Genomic DNA, 6,208 nt, shown 5'->3' on the forward strand with positions numbered 1-6,208 from the left:
AATTTGTTGCAAGTTTGGGAAGAGGGAAATCAACCTTTATCTCATTTGTGCTGCTTTCACATGTGTCCTCTCATAATTCCAATCCAGCCCACTTTATCATTATTCTGGAGGAGTATATATAAAGGTAAAAGGTAAAGGGGCTCCTGACCATTAGGTCCAGTCGTGACCGACTCCGGGGTTGCGGCACTCATCTCGCTTTATTGGCCAAGGGAGCTGGCGTACAGCTTCCGGGTCGTGTGGCCAGCATCACTAAGCTGCTTCTGGTGAACCAGAGCAGTGCACAGAAACACCGTTTACCTTCCCGCCAGCGTCCGGGTCATGTGGCCAGCATTACTAAGCCGCTTCTGGCAAAGCAGAACAGTGCACGGAAATGCCGTTTACCTTCCCGCCAGAGCGGTACCTATTTATCTACTTGCACCTTGAAGTGCTTAGGAACAGCTAGGCTGGCAGGAGCAGGGACTGAGCAATGGGAGCTCACCCCGTCGTGGGGATTCGAACTGCCGACCTTCTGATCGGCAAGCCCTAGGCTCTGTGGTTTAACCCACAGCACCACCCACATCCCTGCAGTATATATATTTCCATTTAAAATGCATTTAAATTTATTTTCTCTCAGAATACACATTTTAAATGCATTTTTTTCCTCACAAAGATGCATTTTAACTGTATTTTCATATGCTCTTTGTGTTGAGACCTCCCTCAGAACATCTGAGAAAAGCAAAATGAGGTGCGTAACCAAGCTCCAATCCACAGATTAATAATCCAGGAGGTGCGTATCAAAATACATTTCAGACCCCAAATTTTTTTTTATAAACCTTATTGTTATGGAATCTGTAATGAACGAACCAACATCAAAGCAGAAGAAGAGGTATCACCAAAGGGAAAAGACAGAGAGAGAGAGAGAAACAGATTTACATAACACCTGCATATGCTAATTTATATTTATGGATTCAAATTTAGAAATCATTACTATAGTTTAAATAGAAATTCCATACAGTACACCTTAACATGGTGAGGAAGAGTCTCTCCAGGTAACCTGTGTGCCTGCTCAATGTGTTGCCCAGGTGTTAACTGTTGATGAGTTGATGCTTTTAATTCCCATGACTTTATCTTTGAACCGGAGTTGGCCCAGACAGTCGGTTTAACTCTTTAACGGTTTAACGGTTTATTTCTTTAAAGAAATGTTTGGGGGCACTCTTATTTTCCTACACATACTGAAATACTGCCCCTCAATGAGGCCAAACTTAGAGTCACAAAATGTTTTGGGGTATGCGTACCCCCAGAAAAAAAACACTGGGTTTAACTAAGTACACCCTTGTGCAAATTAATTGAAACAAAGCATGTTTTCTATCTTACTCATAATCCTGTACTCAAAACAAACACGAAAAGTCAGTTGATCATTATGGTGTCGGAAGCCTGCAGCCAATGGAAGGAATGATGCGCTCGCCACAATATATTGAGGTTCTGCGAAAGAGAGTTATTCCAGAGCTGGAAAAGAGGTATCCTGACGGTACTGGGATATTGCAGTCACACATCAAAAGTGGTGAAGAAATTCATGACAGAGCAGCAAATACAGGTACTTGATTGGGCAGGGAATTTTGGCAGGCCGTTTGGGGCAACATGGAGCCCGGGGTGCCCAAGCCACTGTGTCGCTCCCAGGAGAGACGCATGGCTCGGGCACGCTGCAGGCCCCACAGTGAGGGCCACCCGGCATTTTGTCATCCCCTCAGTGATGACACCTGGAGTGGTATGCCCATCCCCACCCCCTTCCTCTGCCCCTGTTGAAGGGTATGCACTTGTGGCTGCATCAAAAACAAAAGAGCACATATAATCAAACTGGAACAATGTGGAGAAGATTAGCATGGCCCCTGCGCAAGGATAACATGCAAACTCATGAAACGTTCCATATTTTTTGTAAGAGAGGATTTGGGGAAGTGTCTATGCTGTGTAAATAAAAGGGTCCCTCCAAAAAACCAATTCTCAACACGGCATGAATATGGGTGTTTATTGAATGAGTGATTGGTTAATAGGAGATAGTGTCTGAGATAGTGGCTTCATGAAATGGATGGCTGAATGGTTTTATGAATGACACGTGCTATGTTGATTGAAATTTTACATTGCACTGCGTCGTAATACTCTCTGCTTAGAGAGAGTCAGGGAGTTAATGCACATGGATACATGATGTGCATGGATACAGTTTATATATTTCTTTATATAAATATAATATCCCAGAGCTATTCCACCTGACTTTTAATTTGAACTTAGCCTGATCTTTTATTCCCCTTCCTTCCCTCCCCCTCCCCTTTTTATGAAGATTACCCACTCTGGGATCCCACAGCTAATTCTCCCCTGATCTCCTCGCTGGCCCAAATAGGACTAATTTAGCCAACTAGCCCCGGTGATCATCTAATGTTTATTAGATGGATTTTCCCCGTAAACTGATTCTGAATTTATTGTTATTCAAATTTTATACTTATGCTGTTTTTTATTGCATCAATTAAGTTTGTTGTTAGCTGCCCTGAGCCCAGTTTTCTGAACCGGGAAGGGCGGGGTATAAATGAAAAATTATTATTATTTATTATTATTTTGTAAAACAGTTGATATGGATTTCCTTGTATTTAATTGCTTTTGTATTTGTTTATATGTTGCAAATTGCTTCGAGCTCTAGAGGTAGTAACAAGTATAAAAATGGGCATAAATAAAATAGAGATTAAACAACTCACTTTTGTGACTGAAGCAAACTACGTAGCATATGTATTCTGAAACCAAAGTTCGTTTTTAAAAAAGCATTTCAGAAAAAGCCTGTGCAATCTCTGGAGGAACAGCATCAAAGCCCATTATATTTCAGATCTACCACAGATACCACTGAAAGAGCGTACCATCCAGTGTTGACTTGGGTGAATGAGCCACCCTTTGACATCACGGAGAGAGCAATAGTTTCGTGTTACCTGCCATCACCTCAAACGTAATACTTTTCCAGGGAGACATTTCACACATTCAGTGGTGAGTCACTGAGTGCTGCATGACTGAGTGCTAAGACATTAAGTGATGTACTTGAATGTGTGAATCATTTCTTCAGTGTAAATCCTTTGGGTGATAACATAGTCTGGCTTAGAGAGTCTTTAAATATACATGCAGTTTATCACAAAAAACACATTGCTCTTTTTGTCTTCTGTTTTTTCCAAAGGAAGTGATTTTTACCCTCATCAGCTTTCTTTCTTTCTTTCTTTCTTTCTTTCTTTCTTTCTTTCTTTCTTTCTTTCCAAGTTTCATCACAGGCAAGACCCTTCATTTATGCTGCCGGAATGAAATCCTCCAAGGAACTATATTTTAGTTGGCACAGGTTCCAATTCAAGCTGTTGCCATACTGGAAGTAGCCTCTTATGATACTGTTTGTTGTGAGCTACTAGTTTGCTTGTACAGTGTGTTCATTTGGAAAATTCCCAACGTGTCAACCATCTCGATGGCAATTCAGATTTGTGATTGGAAAACATTCAGCAGACTGCAGATACAGGCTATTTTCTCTGCCAGAAATGCCAGCTCTAGCTGATGCCTTAACAACTGTGCTGTGTCATAAAGGAGGCTTGGAAATATTAGAAGATTGACTATACATCTAAGTCCCAGTGAGTGGCAGGTTGTAGATAAATATACTTTCCTGATTCTGACCATGTAGGTCATTACTGCTGGGAAAGTGTATCAAAGAAACTGAACTTAGCTATATTGTGCCGGTGTCTATTTTCATTGATATTACTGAACTGAGCACAAAATGGCCCATGTTTATGGGTATACTCAAATGCTTTAGATTGAATTTTTGTGTGTGTGAGATTTGCTGTGCAAAATGAAAGAGGTTTCGCTCATCTCATGAGGTTTACCTCATCTGGTCCATACAAACAGAGGGCAGTAAGACCATACTTCCCTAACACAAACATACAGCACAACTGCTCAGCTTCTATTGTCCCAGAACTTATCCAAAAGGAAGAATTCAATGTCACTCTAAGACAGTTTAAGGGGGGACACGATTTCTCATAATTGTCAGCTTAACTTAACTGAATTAATTTCATTTGGGTGGAGAACTCTGATTGGTTTCTAGTTCAAAGTTAATTCTCTTCGATTTTTTTTAATCAAAAAACCTACCGTATTTTCCGGCGTATAAGACGACTGGGCATTTAAGACGACCTCCAACTTTTCCAGTTAAAATATAGTGTGGGATATACTCACTGTATAAGACTACCCCTCTTCCAACGCACACCAAATAATTTTTTTTTAAAAAAACCCAGTCTCCAGTCCGGCTCGGAAATCCACTTCCCAGTGGCCGGGGGTGTGCTTAATGCTGTTAAGAGCTTGGTGTCCTCTGATTTAATTTGCTGTTGTTTTGTCCTACTACTAGTAGTACTAGTACTCCTAGTACTACTACTACTACAGAGGATCAGATTTAAATGAACATGAATTGAAACTTAACTGAACATGAACCAACCTACCTTGTTTTGTGAAAGGATGAATGTGAACTGAAATTAGCTCCTTTTGGGACATGTTTAACTGGAACTATAAAGGTAAAGGTAAAGTACCCCTGCCCGTACGGGCCAGTCTTGACAGACTCTAGGGTTGTGCGCCCATCTCACTCAAGAGGCCGGGGGCCAGCGCTGTCCGGAGACACTTCCGGGTCACGTGGCCAGTGTGACATCGCTGCTCTGGCGAGCCAGAGCCGCACACAGAAACGACGTTTACCTTCCCGCCAGTAAGCGGTCCCTATTTATCTACTTGCACCCGGGAGTGCTTTCGAACTGCTAGGTTGGCAGGCGCTGGGACCGAACAACGGGAGCGCACCCCGCCGCGGGGATTCGAACCGCCGACCTTTCGATCGGCAAGCCCTAGGCGCTGAGGCTTTTACCCACAGCGCCACCCGCGTCCCGAACTGGAACTATAACTTGTTCTTTTTTAAATAAACTTTCCAGGCTCTGGTAGGCACCATGTGTGGGCTTGATACACACAGAGGTATTTTATGCGTGGGAAAAACCATGGAATGTGACGCTTATCCTGATTATTCAAACTTTCTAAATGGTCCCCAGGTTCTGGCGATAAACAAGCTGTACACCCACATGCTGCTATTAATAATCCATAATGAATACATAAGCAATTAAAGCCAATTTTAAGTATTCCATGGAATCAATGCTGGATATCATATCTGCTTCCTATGGTAAGCAAAGAGTAAATAGTGGCGGTGTCACAGATGTCTGTAGGGATCACTGTTTGGCTGAGGCAGTTAAGGAAAAAATCACAATAGAATCTGACACATGATTGCCTAACAATTCCCTCTCCCCAATTACAACCAGCATTCTTCTTTACAGATTAAAGAGGCTATTGATTGATAGGGCATAGAGTCAGAACTCTCCTCCTTCCCCCCTGATCTTCCAAAACAGCATCAAGTCTCATTGGCAAAACTGCAGGGAAGCTTCTGTGCTTGTCATTCCTCATGTGTATAAACACAAATTCTCAGTCTCCAGGGCTGTCAATCAGCTGTTTTTCAGGAGGACATTATCTCAAAACTTTAAAAAGAAGCGTAGGGCATCTTTGCAATGCAACGGTGGAAAATAACATCCTGTTGATGTAGATGCGGAGGAAGGAACCAAGGCGCAGGAAGGAGCTCAGCACTTTGTTGTTCCTTTTAAAGTAAGGATGATAAGAAACAGCCCACCCCCTTTCTCTATCATGGAAAAGAACAGCTGACATGACTACAGACTGTGCATGCTGAGACCAGCATGATTTTTACATTCCATTGAGCTAGAACAAACACACACACACACACACACACACACAAACACAGAGAGGAAAGAAGAAAATGAAGGCTGAATGCAAAAATTGCACTCAAATTCCCTTGCCTTACTCATTCCATCGCATTGGACTAGTTCTTTCAGCAGAGCTAACAGGTTAACAACCAGAATTTGTGTTTGAGAGATCTGGTAACAAATGCCTCTTATTGTGTGGGCCATGTAAGATGTTTTGTTTCTTTGTTTGTCTTTGAAGCTACCCTTCTTTTCCACCATTGTTTTTTTTTAAAAAAAATTATTTATAATTTTCATTTTACAACAAACAAAAAGCAAAAAACTATTGAAAATCAAGTTATTACTTATATCATATTTTGTTTCCCTTCCCCCTCTTTCTGCAGTTCCTTATGTTTATAATATTGTTACTGAAATTAAACCTATTATTTATC

At 41.6% G+C, this 6,208-nt stretch overlaps 1 pseudogene; it reads left to right on the plus strand.

Moving 5' to 3' along the window:
* Positions 1-1,795: 1,795 nt before the first annotated feature.
* LOC128422945 (uncharacterized) lies at positions 1,796-1,910 on the plus strand (annotated as a pseudogene).
* The last annotated feature ends 4,298 nt before the right edge of the window (positions 1,911-6,208 follow it).

Source organism: Podarcis raffonei, chromosome 10 (genome assembly GCF_027172205.1).
Source record: "Podarcis raffonei isolate rPodRaf1 chromosome 10, rPodRaf1.pri, whole genome shotgun sequence".
Classification (NCBI taxonomy): Eukaryota; Metazoa; Chordata; class Lepidosauria; order Squamata; family Lacertidae; genus Podarcis; species Podarcis raffonei.